Below are 22,825 nucleotides of genomic sequence, written 5' to 3'. Positions count from 1 at the left end.
CAACAGTGTCTGAAGAGCCCCCTTTCTCCTATTAATGCCTTGCCTGAGTTATATGTGAGAAGTTTCTATGTTCTGTAAAAAACCAAAAGTTTCTCAGAAGCTGTATGTGTCTTTAGGACCATGCCTCAGTCAACATGAATAAAACAAAGGATTGAGTTTAAGCTTTATTTTTTCTCTCTCAAGTTTGAGAAATGCAATCTGTGATGTCTTTTTAAAAATGATATTGCAGGCACATGATCCCAGACATTAGAAGTGCAAATGCTAATTGAAGGTTAATTGTAACTTTCAGAGGTCATTTCATAGAAAAAGAGCTGGAGGAACTCATTGGCATAACTTATTAGCATCATTCATTAGCATATGCCACACCCCTTGACATTACCAGAAGTGTGCCATTAGCATAACTGATTTGCATATGCCACACACCCCTGACATCACCTATCCTTGCTGTTTGGGGCCCAATCCTGACCATTCAGGGCCAAAATTGGGTCCAAAATGGCAAAAAGGGGCTGGAAATGGCCAAAAGGGGGCCCAAAATGGTCAGGATCGGGCTGCTGCTGAGTGGTCCACCACCCATCAGAGGCCCGATCCAGGCCGTTTTGGCCCCAATCCAGGCCAAAACAGGCCCCAAATGGCTGAGAGGCTGACCTCTTTGGAGAAATGCTGGAACTGCGTTCCTGCACGTTCCCCCTCAAAATGAGCCCTGGTAACTTCATTGCTTGGACTTATTTTGGTATGTCTTAACTGTACTCCAAGATTTCAGAGAGGCATTCAGCCTTGTAAGAAACTCACTCCATTGGCTGGTCCTGGACAAGAGTGACATCCAGTGGGCTGCAGAGATGACAGGTTCTGAATGTCCATTTCATTCATTCATGTCCAGCACTGTAGCCTCTACAGTTCACTGTACTGCACAACTCCATTGTATCATAAGACTATGTATACTTTTATGCCTCTCCTAACAGACTTTGATGCGCTTATACTATCTTTCCCCCCGCAGTTTCCATCTTAATTGGCTACTTAACAACATACATAATTGCTAACTTTATTAGAGGTGGGATTTATAGAGAGAAAGACATTTAGCAGGACAGTATATCATGTGGAAGCCATCTGCCAAAGAGAGCAGAAATGTGGATAATTCTTTTTAATGTATAAAATGCCATAGCCCAGAAATATAAGCAATGAGTGCAGGATAACCAAAAATATAAATGCAAATGCAGAGTTTTGAACTCTGTGTAGTTGCTGGGCAACAATTAGAGTTGAACAAATTCTTCCTTGATCAACCTTACATTAATATACACAGGGAAACTAGCCAGAAAGCTAAAAATTGATTGATCTTTATTCACGACATATAAACAGGACGTATTGGGTTGTAGTAATTGGATGCTGAAGGTTAATAGTCTGGGGACCAGCAAATGTAGCACGAGCTGTAACAATAAATTAAGTCTCTGATGTTGGGGAATTTTGGATGTATAAGTAGTTTAGGTAGTCTTTTGAGGATTACTATATTGGCCAGCAATGAGCTTTGGTGCTGAGCTCTTTGATGAAGTACTTGTGGCCAAGGCTGGTAACATGTGAGCTGTTTAATCTGCAGTTGCCTTGATTTGTTCACTCCATTTTTAGGAACCATGCTGATAACATTGGGGTCATCCTGTATTCCAGTATTTCCTGAATTGCTTTTCCATTTTTTAAAAGACCTAATTTGTGTTGTTTTTTTATCTACTTGAATTTCAGTGGACAGTCAAAACAAGGCTTCCTAGTGCTACTGTTCCTGTACACAAATTCTCTTATTTTTCCTTCCAATCTGATTAAATCCCCTTTTCCTGTCACAATCATGACTAACATCTTTAATTATATGTGCATGAGGGGAGATTGAAAAAGTCCTTAAGAACTGAGGATTTTTTTTTGTTTGCAGCAAGCTAAGTCACTGACCTTTCCCCATTCATTTTAATGGTATTAATTTTGTAATGACATTACAATAAGCTGTAAAATAAAAAAAAAATATTGTAGCAAGCCCAAATTGAAAAGCAAGTATTTTTTCTTGAATGCTGCAGAGAACCGGCAAGTTCCAAGAAAATGGGAAGTAATCAATTAACCTGTCCCCCCCCAAAAAACCTCAAGGAATAAAAGGAAATTTGCAGAGACAAGCAAATTTGCTGAAGAAAATTAACTTCCAGGAATACAGTAGGATTTTGCCTATGGGAGATGGATTTTATAGGGGAAATACTAAGTGATTTGTGGAACCCCACTTATATTTTGCTTGCAGCTGAACATGGAAAAGGAATGATTCAGCAGCACAAAAAGGTTGCATGTAGGGTTGCCAGGTCCCCTGGGGCTCAAAGCAGGGCATGGGAGAGGGGCATGCAACGGGAGTACTTTTTATCAAATTGGCCCTTAGTGCAACCCTGCACTTCCACATCGCACCGGGGATTATGTCATTCTTGGTGTGATGCGGAAACGTTCTGGAGTGCGTGGGAGTGTGCACTGGGGTTCTTGACTTGTTCCTGCAGGCCAGATGAGAAGTGGTGGGGATGTAGGCTTGGTGTGGGGAATCTCTTACCCCCACCAGGAGAATGGGAACTCTAGTTATGTGGAATGTCCCAAAGTCTTCCCTCAAAATTTAATCTCCATGATAATTCTCCCCAACTGCTGCCACCTCTTCCATTGCCTGCCTCTCTAGTTTATCTATTACTTTTGTTCTGATTTTTCTGAGTATCTGTAGACAGAATGGTCCTGCATAGTCCTGCTGCCTCCAAATTGCTCAGAAGAGTAAGAAGCCATATAATACAAGGCTGTTATCTAAAATTGCTCTGAGTACGTATAATTTTCTTATACTCTGGTTGCCCGAAACAGATCCTGCGGAGAGTTTAGTTTATTTCTTAAGTCAGATGCCCATGAGTGAACATGGGATTGTGATAGCAGGCCCCATCTTCAATTTATGGGTGCACCTTAGACTACCTAAACAGAGCCCATGCTCTTTTTTGTACATATATCAGTTACATGCAAAATTTTGTCCTTGGAGAAGGGCATGAAATAGAGGAGTAACATAGTTGTATGGCTTTGTGTAGATTAGAAGAGACAGCTAACCCATATCAATAAATACTATGTGCTGAGGCCCAGATGCAGAGAGATTCTGAGAATGGCAAGAATGTCTAATTTCTTAGAAGCTGACAATATAATTCAAGGATAGATGTATTTGTTGAGGACCAAAAGATATTCATATGTATGAGAAACGTATAATGGCTAATTTTACATAGACTTCATTAATCTAGTAAGAATGAACCAACATTCTGAAACCCTATAAATATAAGAAGTTGAATTGATTGAGGGGGGCTCCTTAGAGGGGGCTTCTTGCCTTTGACCTGCTTATCTTGGGTTAAATACTTCCTTGGAATTGTGTAACTGCTCTCCTTTTCTGTTGATTTTCTGTTGATTGTGCTTATATTGAGAATGCAGAACAATCATGTTTTAATAAAGGGTTAGCATGGAAGCAGAGATTCTGTAACTGTATTTACTTGTGTACAATAATGAGTAATGAATAGAGATGGGCATGAACCGCATTATGAACGTCAAAAACCCATGAAAATGGCGATCGCGTGATCGTGACCCAGCAGATCATGATCGTCCACAGCCAACGATCCAGCGGTTGGGAGAGGCCTGGATCGTGGCATTCGGGCTCAGTTCGGGAATCCAGACACTCAGGCGCCAGCAATCTATTCCCCTGGCAACAGAGCCAGGGGAATGCCTGAGCTCTGTTTGCCCTCCTTCTGTCGCCCTGGAAACCCCAATGGAAGCCCATCAGGCTCGGCTGCTGCCAGCCTCAACCATGTTCCTGCCCTCGGTGGGAATACCAAGGTGCTCCACTTTGGCCTGGTTGGCAGGCACATGGGGGGGCCGCCAGCAAGTGGCAAGACCCCCCGCCTCCTCCCCGTGCCCACCAGGCCCGCCGGCCGCTGGCATCACCCACCATTCCAGTATCGCTGGGAAGGGAACAGCGGGGCGCCCCTCCGCTTTCGCCTCCACGATCCACGATTCGGTTCGGGAACAGGAGATGTTCATTGCTGTTTGGGAATTCAGGATCGTGGTCTGCACCAAACCATGATCCGCTGGATCGTTAATTTTTTTTGGTTCGTGCCCATGTCTAGTAATGAACCTAAAACATTATTTGTGGTGTACCTGTTGCCAAGAGTTAAATGATTTGATATAGGAAAGCTAACTTGACACTTAGGGCTTCTCAAGTCCATGTCTATATCTGAATCAGACCTGACCAGAGTCATCCAGAACAACAGCTTAGTAAAAGTTTATAGAGTTGAGGTGGGGGGTTGGTGAAACAAATTGGATCCCTGTTCATATTTTCTCACTTGGTATTTGCCTTGTGAAAAAGATGGAGTTGGTCACTTTTTAGCGTTGTATCACACTCTGATAACCAACTAGACCTAGATCTGGATAAAATATGAAGGAGAAGGGGAGGCAGTGAACCTCTCTGTTAAAATTCCGGGCTTACTCAATCATCACCCATGCCTCTTCATTAAGTAGAAGAATTAGTAAACTATGGTATTTAGAACAATAAATGTACACTCTAATTTGCATAAATACAGCTGAAATCCCACGTTTTGTTCAGCAGAGTGGGGAAACTAGAAATGTATCTTTCTGTTTTTATTATAATCCTATATTCTCAGCAAAATCTCCTAAGTTTTCCTTATGAACCTTTTTCTAGTAAAAGAATACAACACAGCTGAGCTGTAAAGCACTTAGAATACACCTGTTACTGAAGTAATATAAAGTCTGCATCTTTTAATTTTTGTTACTTAGCAGCTGGTCCCTAGTCATCCTAATTGCATTATAATGGTAACTGTGTTACACCAGCTGCTAGGGGATAATGCTTTCATTCCTGGAACTAAAATATCTTCAGAATAAGGTCAGGAATGTTTGTTTCCCACATACAAGGAATGGAATGTTTGTATCCAACACACAAACAAAAATCAAGAAAAACCTAATTGGTCACACAATTGCATGGATAAAAGGAATCCAGAGAACATCTTTTTGAACTATCTGCCTTAAAGGAGAAAGCTACATGAGTTTTTACACAACTTTTCCTCATCTTATGAAATTAATAGTGAAGTTGGAGCAGAGCAGTGAAATGTTCTCAAGTGAGGAGGTAGTGGAAAGTGCTGTCAAGTCACAGCCGAGTTATGGCAACCCTGTAGGGATTTCAAGGCAAGAGAGAGATGGTTTGCCATTGTCTGCCTCTGTGCAGCAACCCTGGTCTCCCTTGGTTGTCTCTTATCCAAGCATTTACCAGAGCCAACCCTTCTTAATTTCCAAGATATGACAAGATTAGGCTAGCCTGGGCTATCCAGGTCAGGTCCCTGAAGAGAGGTATTCCTGGCAAAAACAAGGAGTAGTTGTATAAAACAGTCCAGAATGTTGCCACAAGTTAGCCAAATTGAAGTTCTGATCAACTCTAATATTTTATTGCTTTTGAAAAGATATTACATCATCATATCATCCCACAAGTCCAAGAAGCAGGTTTCTCGACCCCTACATTTTATCCTACAGTGAGGTAGGTTTAGCTCAGAGTGAGTAGTTGATGTTCATCCAATAAGTGTTGGGGCTAAGTAAGGATCAGAACCTGGATTTCCTTAGTCCTAATCCAACACACTACTACATCAAAATCAGGAAGAGAAGCAAGCCAGTGATTCCAAAGGTTGATCTTTCCCTCTTGAATACTATATATATGAGAGCTCATCTTAAAGTACAGGGATGGCATTATTAAATTCACTCCCAAATCCAATGGTAAACATATTTCATTCATTTTAATTTATTTATTTTATATATAGCCTGCATTTCTTGCTGAGATTCTCAAGGCAAAATTACAAGATGTAAAAGAAAAAATCAATCAGACAGCAAAGACCTCCAATAAACAATGTAGTAGAACTAGAATTACAGAATTTACTTCCCACAAATTTAGTTTCATATTATACCTATTATATATGTAACTCCAAACTGAGCCATAGAGTGTGGAATAAGAGATAAGCAAAATAGAACTAGGAAAATATATGGGATAGGGAAAGTTGAAATAAAGCCTGTTTTCAGAAAAATATGAAATTTAAAAAAGGGAGGGGGGTAAAACCCCCAAATTAATAGAAAAAATGCCTGAAGCTTTAAGAAAAGAATGCCCCTTGACATTTTGAAGGTTGATAGGCAACCATAATTATATTGCTTTGCCTTCCAAGCCTTGGTTTCTGTAAAACAAAGCCTTGTAAAGGGTAGTGTAGGGTGGACTTAGAACAGCCCTGAAAAAGTTTCATTCCACTCCCCTGTCATGTCCCCGATGGAGGAAAACTTCCCAGGGACAGGCTCAGTGGCAATCACTGAAGACTCAGTACCCAGACCACTTGGCATGGCAGCCAACAAACAATTGGACATAACCTGCAACTGCTGCTGGCCACAGTGCAACTGGCCCAGCCCATTGGTGGTGCCTAGCGTGCTAGATTTCCTGAGGAGAGGCAGCCAGAGGGAGGTAAGAAAGAAAAACGGAAAGAAGAGCAGATAAAGGAAAGTTGGCTGAGTAGAAGAACAGAAGGAAACAGGAAAAGGGAGAGAGGCTAGAGGGGCTTTCAGGAAAGGGAAAGAGGAAATATTGAGGGTGAAATACAGAAGAAAATGAGATGCCCCAACCCCACAAGTCCTTGCAAGTCCACTGCTTGTCATATGAAACGCTTAAGGGAGAAATATTCCTCCTAAGTATCATGGAAAAGTATGCATTTTGTTTTAAATTGTTTTCCAGAACAGTAAACCTACAAATTCTACATTTATACATCACAGATTGACTTTCATGGAAAAATTAAAAGTTGAAGTATTTAATTCAATATCATTACTTTAACAAATCTTGTTTACTTCTTTGTCATTAAGCTGGGCTGATTCCATATAAAGGAACTGTCACATTTCAGCTACCTGACTGGCGTACTTTTCCCTGTGTTTCCATGTAATTATATCCTCCGTGCTTGTACAGATTGTTAACAGCTTGTTCTTTCCACAGAAATATCTGCTTTCTTTTAAACTTGCAAAAGCCCCAAAGTTTCCGGGGCAAGATGCCATAAGCACAAGGTTGTTCTTGTGTCTGAGAGGGAAACAGCATAATCATAATCAGTGAAGAGATAGTAAATTACTCTTTCATGTGCTGATGATTGCTAAGGGCCAGTCCTTTGCAGAACTTAACATTAGGGGTGTGTGTACAGAAAAAAAAACTTTGGTTGAGTTGGTTTGCTAATACCAAAGTGGGGAAAAAATTGGAATTCTGGGAATACTGAATTCATTCTCCAGTTTGGTTTGGTAATACAGAGCAAATTTGGTACAATTTGGCTATTGTTTCCTATTGTTTTGGGTGGCCAGGGGGGCATTTTTTGACCAAATTTGCAGGAAACATACTCCCACTGTCCTCTAATGACTCCCCAAAGAAGGTACCCCCAGCAATCTCCAATCTCCATTATTCTCTATGGGGAAAATTATGGGGCCTATCCAGGAGGCTGGGGTGGCATGTTGAAGGCAAAATCCACCAAAATAGCAGCAGACCTACTGGTAACTTTCCTCTAATGACCCCTCTCCAATTTAATGAAGATTGAACCCCTGGGGGCCATTTTATGCCCCTCCCAAAGAAAGTGCTCCCAGCCACCTCCAATCTCTATTCTCTATGGGAAAAACCCACAACTAGCCTATATTAAAAACACTTTTTAAAAGTTCAAATTCTCTCAGTATCCCCCAGAAGTACACCCAAACACCACTAGGTTAAGTTAACAAACAGAACCAAGCACCCCAACAAACACCCCCCTCCCCAGAAGAGGGTAGGTTTTAAATGTACAAGAGCCTCGTGGCACAGAGTGGTAAGCTGCAGTACTGCAGCCCAAGCTCTGCTCACAAACTGAGTTCGATCCTGGCGGAACCCAGCAGGAAGCTGGATTCAGGTAGCTGGTTCAAGGTTGACTCAGCCTTCCATCCTTCCGAGGTCGGTAAAAGGAGTACCCAGTTTCCTGGGGGTAAAGTGTAGATGACTGGGGAAGGCAATGGCAAACCACCCCATAAAAAGTCTGCCCAGAAAACGTTGTGATGCGATGTCCCCCCATGGGTCAGTAATGACTCAGTGCTTGCACAGGGGACTACCTTTACCTTTACCTAAACGTATTGCATTATTCCTATCCAGCATTGTTCAACAGAAAAGAATCACCCACAGTTCAGTCTGCCTTTGGGGAAGTTTCTCTGCAAATACATTTTCTTTTAACTTTTTTTTTTAAAAAGATATTGTATTATGTCTGTGTAGCATTACCCATGCTTCTCCAGAAAAAGAACATTAAAAGGTGGGCAGAGAATCCTGAGAGTCATGTTTGAAATACAGTTGGGGTGGCTTAGTGTTAATCAAGTATGAAAAGGACACTGTGACTAAAAATGGAGAGAAAATGGATTATTCTGGATTGTGTGAAATCTCTGTTGTAAGAGCGATTTCATAGAGTCAGAGGAGCAATCAGACTACCACAGAAAAGTTGCTTGTGTTAATTAATTGGTATCAATGCAATTGTACATCAGGCTAATTTGTTACATTTTATAGAATAAAGTTTATGAGAAGGAAATGTCAAGAATTGTGGGGACATTCCTATTTCTAATTCATGAAGCCTGATGTGACCATCCCCAGCTCATCTTGCAAAAACTAGATTTATTGTTGTTAAGTACAGTGTCTTCCATTTTAAAGCTGTGATTGTGGATTGCAAGTTTGGCTCTTTCGAAACAGAACGACGAGAGAATACTGCCAACCCTGTGGGGGCTTGCCCTCTGGGTGGGTGGCAGCCCTTTGCCCCGCTGCAAGGATAGAGGCAGACAGTTAAGCCTCATATCCGGGGCTCAGCCTCAGGGGTGGAGTTTCACAGCGTTTGCTGTTGCTCCGCCCCTGGGGTTTCAGTCTTGCCTCGTGCTCGACCCACCCACCTCACCCTCTTCCAGTGCAGGACTAGCCAGCTGCCAATTTGGAGCCAGGTAGGATTTTTTTCTCTCACAGCGCCTGTTTGGCCCTGGGGCTGGAGTTTTTTCGCCTACCTCGTACTGTTTGAGGGGGGTTAATTGGCCTGGTGGGCCTGAGTTAATGTCATGGGTGGCAGGATGTTAGTTAGGGAAGAAACTGTAGCGGGCCGGTGAGCACCCTTGGCACCTCCCCATTGTTGGGGAATTGGGGTCTGCCAGATGTGGCTGGCTGCCGTACGGCCCAGTTGCGTGGTTAGATGCCCTGGTGGGGAACCCCTGGACAAGCCAGTCTCCTCCCGCTGCCATACGGCTGGGTGGGGGAGCTTTACAGGGGTGAACCACTTCGCCTGGCCAGGCCGGGTCCCGGCCATTTGGATGATGGCTGGCACCCGGGGCAGCGGGTGCCTCGCCCAGACAGGTCAGGGCGGGGTACGGAGTGACCCCAAGGCCTGACCTGTACCGCTAGTTAGGCCCTTGCCGTAGTTAATGTTTGCTTGTTGTTGTTTAAATAAAGCGGCCCATTTTAGAACCCCAAAATACTGTGTCTGTCTCTTATTCCTAATAGCGGGGCAAAGCAATGTGGCATATGTTTCTGAATTGCTTGTTGTTGTGAGCAAGAGATGGCTTTTGTGATGTTAAATGGAGGAGAGTGTCGTCCGTAGGCAGCTGGGCCAGGCCCTCCCTACTTCAAACCACAGGAAAAGAGATGGAGGCTGTGAGAGGTACAAGGCGCTTTTATTGAAAGCAAAAAATACACAGGCCTGCAGGTGCCAAAGAGGAACCCCGACACTTCCTGAGCAGGCATTTTTATAGACTGTAAATCATTACTGATAATTGACAGATTTAAAACATCCTATCCTGTCCGCAGTTTCCCTCTCCCTTTCCCCATTGGCTGAGGTACTTGGGAGTTACACCTTTCCGGTCTTCGCCTAAAACATCTCCCATTACTGTAATAGCAAAGCCCCTCTCCTCCTGTTTGTTTTATACCTTATACAGTTTGTCACACATTGGCACACACACATCTGCAAGTCTAACCGCAAGGCATATGCCCTTGAAGCATCTGCTACCTTACTTCCTATTTTATATGGCTGAGCGCAAATATCTGCTACTTATATATTGTTGAAGGCTTTCACGGCTGGAGAACGATGGTTGTTGTGGATTTTCCGGACTGTATAGCCATGGTCTTGGCATGGTAGTTCCTGATGTTTCGCCAGCAGCTGTGACTGACATCTTCAGAGGTGCAGCACCAAAAGACAGAGATCTCTCAGAGTCACAGTGTGGGGAAGATGTTGGCAAGTGATTTATATCTACTCAGGAAGGTGGGTTTTGGCTGAGTCATCCTGTAAGAGTTTCCCAGGGTGTGGAATGCTAATGGAGGGAGGCTTCACTGTATCCTCATGAGGTTCTTTTGCATATGGATTGGTGCTTGATATGCTAATCTTCTCTGCAGGGCTATTGTAGAATGTAGAGTAGAGAGAAAAATACAACAGATGCTACGATCAGCAAAAGACAGTAGGGACCCTCTCACCTCTGCAGGAGTATACCGCATACCCTGCAGCTGTGGACAAGTTTACATCGGGACCACACAGTGTAGCATCCAGACAAGAATAAAAGAATATGAAAGACACTGCAGACTTGGCCATCTGGAAAAATCAGGAGTGGCTGAACATAGCCTAACCCAAACAGGACACAGTATCCTATTCCAGGACACTAAAATACTGGACAACACTTCCAACTACTTTGTCAGATTGCACAGGGAAGCCATTGAAATTCATAAGCATAAGCACAATTTCAACAGGAAAGAAGACTTTAAGAATGAATAGAGCATGGTTCCCAGTCCTGAAAAACACCAGGCTAACAAAATACTCTACATTCTACAATAGCCCTGCAGAGAAGATCTGATACTTACTTCCTATTTTCTATGGCTGAGCACAGCTATTCTTATCTTGCAAAAACCACATGCTCTTCCTGCCTTAGCATTAAGGCGAGACAGAAAACAACTATATTAGCTATAGCTTGTATATAAGGAGGGGTCATAGCAAGCAAGCAAATGATTACATTATCTAACCCCCCTGCATATATGGTGGGGTTTGAGATATAGTCGAGCCTGCAGGCAAGGTGAAGGCCTGAGACAGGGGGGAGCAATATGGATTTTCCTTTTTGGTGCTGGCTTACAAGAGAAGGAGGATGTAAACTGCTTTGGGACCCACTGGGGAGATAAGTAGGTACAATAGAGTAAAATAAACATAAAAAAATAAAATAAGTAAAAGCAGCTGCATATAAGTACCAAATTCATTATGTTGGACCTTGACAAGAAAAACTTTTGTTCAAATCCCTTCTTAGCCAAGCTCTGCCTAACTGCTCTTGGGGAAGTAATTATTATTAAGCTTTAATTTCTCATCTGCAAAGTGAGCAAAATAATGATCATGTAGACCTCCTGAGTGGACAGGATAGATAACAGAGAAGAAACAACAACACCTTAATTAATAAATCATTAAAGTAGGCTACAGTTGTTGAGAATTTCCACTGGTACCTTCCTTGGCAATTAATGTGGTGAGAATATTCCTAACCATTAGAATACACAATTAGAATGGTATCACAATGGCTTCGTGTTCTACATAATGAGCAAAATTTTATTTTAATAAAATTGTTGCTGAAGTCTCATTTGCAGAGTCACATGCTAATTCTTGGTGTGTCGACATAACTGCTATGCCTTTATAGTCTTTTTTTGTGACTTTTAATTCAAATTTCAGAGCATCTTTTCTTTCACTTAACTTAAAAATGATTTATTTTCTTTTCAATTCAGCACCTGACATGAGAGAGGTTTTTTCTTGTTGCTGAAACTGCTGGGCACTCTTAATTACATAGAGAACAGTGAGCCATTATAATGTTTCATTTCCTGTGAGTGGCTGAAGGGTTGCTTTTCTGTGTTGCACTCTGACTATATCAGGTCAAGCCATAAATTAAAAAATGCATCTGTCTAAGGTACTCTGAGCATGTTGTCCTGGCATGGCAAATTTTCGACAGAGGATGTGTGAGTGAATTGTACTCAATAACACCTGAATTAATAGTTTTGAAATGTTTGGAGGCTAAGACCCCCCACCTCTGATTGCTCCCCATTGCTAGCTCTCACCCTCCTGGGGAACCATCAGGACGCCATCTCAAACTGCTGACCCAATGCCTTTCCTCATCAAGGACTGGCACATTGTTTCTTGATGCAGCGAGGCCAGCTACCTGATCTGAATCCCATTGGCCCTGGCCAGGAACATGGCCAGGGATGTGGCCTGGGTGACTTGGAGCAGCATCGCTGATTAGCTGGCACACACAGGAGTGCTTGCCAGCCCCATTGTTATGGCCACAGGGGAATGGGAAGACTTGCAGAGGGAATCAAAGAGGCAGGGGCATTAGCTATTGGTCTGGGGTATATAAGGCCCTTTCTCTCCCAACCAGGGAGAAGTATTGATGAGACTGCTCTGTTCTCCAGGAGCTAATTCAGAGGGAGTCAAGAAACAGGTCAACAGGGTGGGAGAACTGGGTGTCTTCTCCACTCCATATCTCAGGCCTTAAAGGGGGTGTAGGACCTGTATTCGTGGTCTTTCCCAGCATGGCCCTACAGCAGCCTCATCTGCAGTTCTGCCAAGACCACCATTGGTGCATGGCTTCCCTACTCCTCACAATTTTATACCTAGATCTTCTTTGATAAAGGATGGTTTCCAAATTAGAAAACTGAAAGATTGTATTGATTAACTCCAGTGAGGAATAGTTATATCTTATATTATTGTATATAAGTGTTTAGTGGGGTGGGGCTCAGGGCAAACAGTAGTTGATGGTAATTACAAAGATGGTTCTCTGCAGGCTACAGAGTGAGCACCTTTGGGTCTAGAGTGCTGAGCTAGAATTGGGCAAATAGGGTTCAAACTCTTGCTTTCATGAAACTTATTGTGTGACCTTGTGCCAACCATTTGTTCTCAGTCTGCCTCACAGAGCTGTTGTGAGGGTGAAATGGAGGAGCAAAGCAACATGTATGCCTCCTGAGGAGGAAGAGTAGGATAAAAACAAACAAAAAGGGCAGAATAGAAATGTACTAAGTAAATAATACATACAGCTATGCTGTTGATCCTTTCCATGTTCTCCAGTTTCCTGCTTTTTTATGAATCTTCCGATTTCAAATATTAATGAACTGAAGTAATGATTATTTTTGTTTGACTTGTATTCAGGAAAAATCATTTCTTTATAAATGACCCTTTCTGGAGATAGTCTGTTTCAGCGCCGGATCTAGGGTTGCCCGCGCCCGGGGCAACCCTAGGTCGACCACCTTGTGCGCGCGCACAGCACGCGCATGCTCCCCATGCTGTGTGATGATGTTGCTTCAGTGACGTCATCACGCAGGGCGGAACGGCGGAGGCAGCATGCGGGGCTGGGAAGCCGCCCGCGCCATTCACCTCTCCGCAGGTGAATGGCACGGGCGGCCTCACAGCCCCGCGTGCTGCCTTTTGCCTGCCCTGCAGGACAGGGAGCGGCCGGCTTGCTGTGCACCCCCTGCCCTGCAGGGCAGGCAAAAGGCAGCACGGCCACCCGTGCTATTCGCCTGCCCCGCAGGACAGGGGGAGCTGGCCGCCCCCTGTCGTGCAGGGCAGGTGAATGGCGTGGGTGGCCCCACAGCCCCCCACACTGCCTTTTGCCTGCCCTGCAGGGCAGGGGGTGCACAGCAAGCCAGCTGCCCCCTGTCCTGCGAAGCAGGTGAAAGGTAGCGCGGGGGGCTGCGAGGCGCTAGGGGCTGCTGACTGCACCCTCTGGCAGCTGGCAGCTGCTCTCAGCGCCCCCTACCTGGTGGTGCCGGGGGCAGACTACCCCTCCTGCCCCCCCTCAATCCAGCCCTGGTCTGTTTCTCCCTTCCCCTCTCATTTTCCTCATTTTTATTAACTGTTCCTCATTCAGTTTACTGTAGATAATTCTGTGTGAATCTCAAGACACTACAATGTGCTGAATATACATTGAAAGTTTGTAAACCAATATATCTCTTTGGACATTATGAGAACATGTAAACATAGGAAACATGTAAGCACAGGGAAGTGGCGAGAAAGGATGCACAGTTATATTCAGCGGTTCACCGGTAGTCACAGAGATCTACAGAATGTACTTGACCATTTCCAATGATACCAAGTCCACCATCCAGATCATGTAATATGCTACTAAATAACATCCTTTATTTGGTTTCTTTGTGCTCAAGGAATATATCATTCAGAGTGGTCATTTGCATTCAAGATTTAATTACCCTCGCCAGGTATAACTGGAAGCTAATTCTGCTGTGTCCTCAAAGCAATCATATCATTGCAGTTTGTGTAGACTAAAGAATATTTTTTGTGTCATAATCAGGAATGGCCCATAAATGAATTGTTCCTTTTAATTGTAATGTAGTTCTTATGTATTGCGCAAAATGCCAGATGCACTATACAGTCCTTTCACATAGACGATTAGTTTTATCAATTCCAATTTTCAATCCATGAAATTATTGGTTTTTTTTTTCCTGGCAGTACTCAGTGGTACTGACTACCACCACCTTTTTGTGGGGATTGCCCAAATCTAACAGGGGGAATGGTGCAAATCACTGCAACCATATAAATGAGTATCAGCACCTTTAAAAATAATCATTGATTAGAATACATCCAAGAGAACATCCAATGTTCTCTTGTACTCTATAAAATCTATCTGACGTTTTTGATACAGTAGATCATTCCATCCTGTTGAGGCAATTGGAGGCAGAAGTAAATATCAAGGGGTGTACCTTAGACTGGTTTAAATTGTTCCTCACAGAACAGACTCAAAGGGTTGCTGTCAGAGACCCACCTTCAGTGTGGGAATTATCTTGTGGGGTTCCACAGGGTGCAGTCTTATTCCCCATGTTATTTGACCTCTATCTAAAGCCTTTAGGATAAATAATTTGTAGCCTTGGAATTCGAATGTCATCAATATGTGAATGACACCCAGCTGTATATCTCTCTATCCAAATCCTGATGCAATAGAGGTATTCAGTCACTGTGTGACTCCTGTAGTCAAATGGCTGAAAGTATCCAAACTAAAACTGAATCCAGAACAGACAGAAATGGTGCTCACTGAGTCAACAGAGATCTTGAAAGATGTTGTGTTTCTCACTTTTGATGGAGTTCAATCAGCCTTGCTAACTTGGTAAAGATCCTAGGGATTATACCAGATCCAGCACTGCTGCTAGAAAAGCAAGAAAATTTGCAAGCTGCAAAAAAGGCCTTCTTCTAATTAAGTCTTGTCCAGAACATGGCTCCCTACCTTGACACAGCCAGTCTGCCATTCCTGTTCTTATCACTGAGAAAGAACTACTATACTTCCAGGAAAATATGTCTTCCCCATAATACAGTTTGACAACCACAGCTCTTTGGGTATAATTATTACCTTACATCAAAGATTCAGCAGATTTCATCAACAAAATCAGTTCTCTGAAACTCAATCCACAAGACATACTTGTCAGTTTTGATGTTGTATCCCTGTTTACCAAGGTTCCAGTAAAAGACACTATTGCACTTATTAATCAGATTTTCCCAGAGGATGTAACAGCCTTATTCCATCATTGTCTGGCAACCAGTTACTTCCAATGGGATAACGAATTCTATGAACAGATGGATGGGGTGGCCATGGGGATCCCTCTCAACCCAGTTATAGCAAACTTCTACATGGAACATTTTGAAAAAACAGCTCTAGAATCAGCACCCCACAAACCTAGGGTATGGTTCCGGTTTATCATTTGGAGCCATGGGGAGGAAGAATTGGTGGGGCTTTTGAATCATCTCAACAACATCCACCTGAACATACAATTCACAATGGAGAAAGAAATCGAGGGGAAACTCCCATTTCTGGATACCTTGGTCATCCACAAAGCAAACTTCCAGTTAGGTCACAAGGTCTACAGGAAACCAACTCACACTGATTGGTACTTACACAAAAACTCCAATCACCACCCCCGACAGAAAAGAGGCATAATGAAAACATTCGTGGATTGTGCAAGACGGATATGTGAGCCGCACTTTCTCAATGAGGAAATTAATCATCTAAACCACGCACTTCAGGCAAATGGCTACTCCAGAAATGAAATCCGAAGAGCAATCAAACCCAGGATGAATCAAACAACCAAGGAAAAACAGTCTCCTACAGGAAAAGTGTTTTTGCCATATATCAAAGGAATTACTGATCAGATGGGAAAGCTTATGAAAAAGCATAACCTTCAAGCAGTATTCAGACCCACCCGAAAAATACAACAGATGCTATGATCAGCAAAAGACAGTAGAGACCCCCTCACCTCTGCAGGAGTATACCGTAACTGTGGACAAGTTTACATCGGGACCACAAAGCGTAGCATCCAGACAAGAATAAAAGAACATGAAAGACACTGCAGACTTGGACAGCCTGAAAAATCAGCAGTGGCTGAACATAGCCTAACTCAAACAGGGCACAGTATCTTATTCCAGGACACCAAAATACTGGACAACACTTCCAACTACTTTGTCAGACTGCACAGGGAAGCCATTGAAATTCACAAGCATAAGCAAGACTTCAACAGGAAAGAAGAAACCTTAAGAATGAACAGAGCTTGGTTTCCAGTTCTGAAAAACACCAGGCTAACAAAACTTCTATACCCGACAATAGCCCTGCAGAGAAGATTAGCACATCAAGCATCAATCCATATGCAAAAGAACCTCCTCAGGATACAGTGAAGCCTCCTGCCATTAGCATTCCACACCCTGGGAAACTCTTACAGGATGACTCAGCTCAACCCCACCTTTCCTGAGTAGATATAAATGACCTGCCAACATCTTTTCCACACTGTGACACTGTCACAGTGTGGAAAAGATCTCTGTCTTTTGGTGCTACACCTCTGAAGATGCCAGCCACAGCTGCTGGCGAAACGTCAGGAACTACAATGCCAAGACCACGGCAATACAGCCCAGAAAACCCACAACAACCATCATTCTCCGGCCGTGAAAGCCTTCGACAATACATAGAACTGAACATGTTCCCTTAATGAACATGTTCAGTGTTTGTGGCCCTTTAAAGGTCCCTTTAAACAATCAGCTGGCAGGTGGCAGGGGGGATTCCATTGCCAGGGGAATTGATTCCATTGCCAGGGGAATTGATTGAAGGTGACTGAATGTCTGGCTTCCCGAACAGCGGCCGAACGCAACAAACGAGGCTCGCAACGACCACCGTGAACAGACGAACGGGTTGTTTGTGGGGGGTTTTGTTTGTATTGCTGTTCGTGCCCATGTCTAGTTCTAATCCTGTTCATTTCTTCAGGAGACCCAATGTGGTGAAACATAGAAGTCATCTAATGTTGCATAATGGCCGTTATGAAGTGGACATACTGACCCTTTTTAAACATGATAAGGATAGAGATTAACTGTTTCCCCCTGGTTTTCCCTTTAATATCTATTAATTCATTAACTGATTGGATTAGTTGAATGGCGATGAGTTTAGTTCAAGGAAAGCTTGAAGTCCCCTATAGCTTTGTTGCCAGATTAATTCCTACTTTATTTTAAACCAATAAAAAAGACATGTTATCTCTGTCTTGTTTTGTCCTATTGTTCTATTATCCCTTTCTATCCAAAAGTAATATACTTAAAAGGCTAGCAACATCTTTATGCATTCCATAGTTGTTAGATCCTGGAGATGCAGTTAAAAGATGTGACAAAATAGGCACATTTTCATACTGTAACTGCATGTACCTTCATTAATATGGGAAGTAATCTTCTCTCAAGTGCCCATTTCAGTGTTTGCTTTCCCCCCTCAACTGGTTATTTCCTTTGCAAAAGAAATTTACTGATAAGCATTTAAATAAGTATGATCCCATTAGTGTCATATAATTAGGATTTCATGTACCCTTAAGTCCGAATGATGCAGCTATTAAACCTGGAGAGGTAAAAAAGACAAAATGAAACCAGATTTTCATACAGGATCCACATGCATCTTCATTAATATGGGGAGTATAATTTAATTTCAAGAGTCTGTTTCATTGTCTGATGACAATCCAGATCAATCTGATAAGTTTCCAGGATCATACCTTAATATAATTTTTTCCCCTGTGAAACAATTAAGATGTCAGCTTATTTTTCCTGTTGGTTGCAGTTGTTGGCTCAGTTTTACCTTAGCTTTTTGATGTTTCAGCTGTGAATAAAGATTCAGACATTGTTTCTTTAGAATTAATGTTGCTCACACAATGATATGGCTAAGATATAACAGGCTATTACATCGAGTCTGGGAATAGGTGGTTTGCTTGCCGCTTCAGTACTTTTTCTTGTGGTGGTTATTCTTCTTTGGCTACTGGACTGACACCAGTTTTTATGGATGAGCATTCCAGAGCATTAAATCTGTCTGTTGTCTTATGCGGAAGCGTGCCTTCAATATATAGGACAAGAGGTTAATCCTATTAAATTCCGTGATGCAGAACTTAAATCAGCTGCAGACAGTTTCCTATCTTCTCATCTTGATATAATATCTATTAGCCAATATAATTTTAATGCTTTCTATAATGTTCATGATTCTAAATTACCTTTATTGGTTAAGAAACACTCTGATATGGGCAGTTTGACATGTAAACTACATTAGTTTCTGTATAAACTGACTCCTTTCTAGAAGATAAGATGCTAGTTGCTCACAGATCTGACCCAGAGATTGAACATGAATTCAGCTTTAATAAACACAAAAATATTTGTGACAATGGTTTGTTTGCTTCAATACGGCTTGCAGGATTACATTGCTAGTATAATGGATTTTTCTTGTTAGACATTTGAATGAATTGCCTTTGTGGACTTCAGGCTAGAAATTATGTACTTAGAATATCATCATCATCACCATCATCATCATCATCATCATATACCTTTATTGGCATAACATGTACTTACAATAAACAGACATATTAGAATGAGATATGTGAATTAAGGAATGCCAGATAAACCTGTATTCTTTGATGTCCTCTCACTTCCTTCTGAACAATGTGCTTCATGCATGGCTTTGTGAGAGATAAATAGCATGCCAGTTTCTAGAGGGTTTGATTGATTTGTGTCACGACATTTTAGGTTGTATGTCCATGCATTCTCTTTGAGCTTGAGCCTTTTTGTTGATTCATAGTAATGTTTTCAGACTTTAAAGATTAAACAGCAAAAAATGTGGTCCTTTCTTCTGTATCATCCTTGTGCATGGGCCATGCTAATCTTCTCTGTATCGTTCCAATTTTAGTATATGTGCTGCCGAAGTGAGTATATGTGGTCCCTTTCCTGTAGCTGTGGTTAATGTTGTGCTTAGTGGCACCATTCCATGTAAACTCCATCAAGCATTCTCTGCTTATACTTTATCTCACTTTCTTCCACCTGTGAATGTTTCACAGAAATGCACTAGAAAGTAGGATTTCGATCACAAAATTGGCTACTGGTAGGAAACATACTATTGAGGGATGTCTCCCCTAGAGACACACTAACATTTGGCCAATACTCTATGGTTTAGCTATTGAATTTTGACTCAGTGCTAGAGCATCACTGGCAATAATATTAACAACATAACATTCAATTTATATACCGCCCTTCAGGACAACTTAACGCCCACTCAGAGCGTATGCTAAGTATGCTATTATTATTATCCCCACAACAAACAAACTGTGAGGTGGGTGGGGCTGAGAGCTCCTAGAAGCTGTGACTTACCCAAGGTCACCCAGCTGGCTTCAAGTGGAGGAGTGGGGAATCAAACCCAGTTCTTCAGACTAACCACTCTTAACCACTCCACCAAACTGGCTCTCTTATGTCACATCCGGTCTCACTGGAAGTGATATCAGTGCGTTGGGATGCTAGTGACCCCCCCCCCATTTCCCTCCATTTTTCTCCAGCTGCAGCAGAAAGAAGAGTCCACTTGGGGCTAAAGATAATGTCTCCCTATTGGTTTCTTTTGGGTAAGGGTTTTTGTGAGCTTCCTTGAACTCCTTTTGCAAGTGATAAATATGGGATTTATAAATTTATAAATATGGGATATGGGGAGAAATCATAGATATTGTTGCCACTTGAAGGGGGTGGTAATAGATTAAAGACTACTGCTCTGTCATGTTTCCTACTCAACTCCTTAGCTTTTCTCCATAAGAAAATGCTTCAGTCCCTTTATCATTCTGCACTGTTTCTATCACGACAATATTTTTTGTAGCAACAACCAAATCTGTCAGTCAGAACTAAACACAGTATTCTAAATGTAGCCATACCATAGATCTATTCAAGAACAGTATTAATAAATAATCACAAGCATGGAATTCATCTTTTTCTCCACTGCTAAACACTGTGTTTGACATTTTCACCACCTGGGTCAAATCCACATTCACCCATTACCCTCATGTTTATCGGATATCTTCCGTTTGCCTCCAATCCGCGATTTTTTCCTCTTCGTTCACATTCCTGCTTCCAATCCGTCTTTCTTGCGCGTCCCTCCGGTCACACGGCTGCTCGAAAATCGCTTTTTTGGGCGGGACCTTTTTTCCCGCCCATTTTTTAATTTTTTTTAGCGCACTTTTCCGTTATTTCGATCTTGCCTTATAAAGAAACATCATTGAAGATAATGATGCCTCTCTTTCCCCCACTGACAGCACTGATGGCTCTCTCCCGTTTCTTTTTTGGAAATTTGGAAACACGTGGGAAGCTTTCGTGGGCATTTCCTATGCAGGACAGTTCAGTGCCTGAATTTTACTGAAGTTTCACTTCCTTGGAGTGTCATTATTTCGATATTTCAGTAATATAAAATAAAAAAAATAAAAAACAGTTAAAAAGGAAGTTTCGCAAGTCCGTTCTGAGGATGGATTCACCCCAAAATGATTTTTCAAACTACCAGATTTGATTCAGAAACAGCATAATCAATCAATCCAATGCTATGAAGTCAAAAACAGTCTTTTGCAGACTACGGAGAACTTGCAAGTTGAATCAGCCAATAGGAACTCTCGGAACGGCCGGAGAGACAGGAAGGGGGGTGGTTTTTAAAAAAACCACATAAATTGCGCATTGGCCCGTTCACGGACACCGTGAAACTCCCGTTGAAAACCTGTGACCACATATTCGGGAGAAATGCGAATGAAATGCATCTGTTTAATGAGGTAATGTGACTGGCACTCAGGATTGCGTGGGGAATGCGGGGAACATGAGACTTAGAATGAGTAATGTGGATTTGACCCTGGTCATATCATACCAGCATATATGCAAAGTTAGGATGTTTTGCCCCATTGTTAATCTCTTTCCTGAACCTATGACATTCATCCTCATTTGCCCATTTGCCCATTTATCTAATCTGGAGAGATCTTCTTGGGGCACTTACCTATCTGTTTCAGTTCTTACCATCCATAATAATTTGGTGTGTTCAGAGAACTTGGCCATTTCACTGGCTGCCCTCAGTTCCAGATCATTTATTAACAACTGAAATAGCATTAGTCCCAGTAATATTTTCTGTGGAACATTTCTGCCTTCTTCCCTCTTTTGCAAGAATTTCCATGTATTCCTATTCTCTGCTTCTTTCATTTAACCAGTTTCTAATCTACACTTCTATGTTTCTCATGAGAGAAATAACTTACACATTGATGACTTAAAATAACTTTCTGTTATCTGTTCCATTTTGCTTTTCAAGAACGCATGAATTAATTACATTTCATTCTTTTATAGTTAATGTTTCAGACTTTGGCTTTGAAAATGCATTCGTTTATTAAAACTATCCACAATGGTTCCAAATGTATAAATTCAACAAAATAGTAGTCTTTTAGAAGCATTGTGATTGCCTTTGAGTAAATGTCTCCTGTGTAGGAACACTTCCTACTTAATAAACTCTAAGCAGGCTTTCTGTAAAAGGAGACAGAAAAGATCCAGTTTTGCTTCTATAAAAACATAAACAAAAGAATGAGGACAGAGAAAAGCCCATCAAATCTCATTCCACAGATTGATTTCAAAACAGAAATGAAATAAATCAGAGGGTGTGAATAAAGATACTCTGTTTGGAAGAGATAACATTCACTAAATCACTTGGAATGAAGAAGTGTCTGTTTATACCTCAATGTTAATTCAAAAATAGTCATGAATGCAGAGCCTTTAATCTTGGCAGTGTTAAGTACTTAGATGTCCTAGGAGTTGATTAGATTTAGAGGTAATGAACTTAAATGTGAAGGTCAATTAGTGTGGGTTGGTAGTTTTGAGGTTGTTTGGGCAAGAATTTGCTTTTGCTTTTCCTTGTCAGTACTGGAAGATTATTAAGATAGGTACAGAGAGAGAAAGAACCTACATTTGAATTTAAAGAAAGAACATAGTAATACTTGCTATGGAAGTGGATCCTCTGCATACATGACGTTTTCAGCTGTACACTTAGAATGTTTATATGTCATAAAAATATGAATGTAACAAGCAGGGTGGTAATGACAATGAACTATTGCAAGTTGTACCATAGCAACAATGAGAGTGTTGGGTCTTGGCCAGGGGGGCTGGGGTGGGATGACTGACCAGGATATGAGGTGGAGGACTGCTCCTCCCCTCAGATCATCAGGCCACTACTTCCCTGGGTGCTGCAAGCCTGTGTGAGCCTGTAAAGAAAGGACAATGCCCTGTGAGCCAAGTTCATTACCATGCGGTGAATGACCAGGATGTGAGGCGGAGGACCACACCTCCCCTCAAACCATCAGGCCACTACTTGCCTGGGTGCTCAAACCTGTATGAGCCTGTAAGGAAAGGGCCATGCCCTGTGAGCCAAGTTCGTTACCACACAGTGAATGACCAGGACATGAAGTGGAGGCTGCTCT

The 22,825-nt window shown here is 42.2% G+C and overlaps 1 protein-coding gene and 1 pseudogene across 1 annotated transcript in view; one reads left to right on the top strand and one right to left on the bottom strand.

Annotated features, from left to right (window-relative positions):
- Nucleotides 1–22,825, top strand: part of DMD (dystrophin) — a 2,144,806-nt gene that overhangs the window by 349,830 nt on the left and 1,772,151 nt on the right. The window lies entirely within an intron of this gene.
- LOC129326817 (U6 spliceosomal RNA) lies at nucleotides 19,187–19,287 on the bottom strand (annotated as a pseudogene).

This window comes from Eublepharis macularius, chromosome 3 (genome assembly GCF_028583425.1).
Source record: "Eublepharis macularius isolate TG4126 chromosome 3, MPM_Emac_v1.0, whole genome shotgun sequence".
Taxonomy (NCBI): domain Eukaryota; kingdom Metazoa; phylum Chordata; class Lepidosauria; order Squamata; family Eublepharidae; genus Eublepharis; species Eublepharis macularius.
Note: the sequence above shows the minus strand (reverse complement) of the source record. Positions and strands in the feature narration are given on the sequence as shown.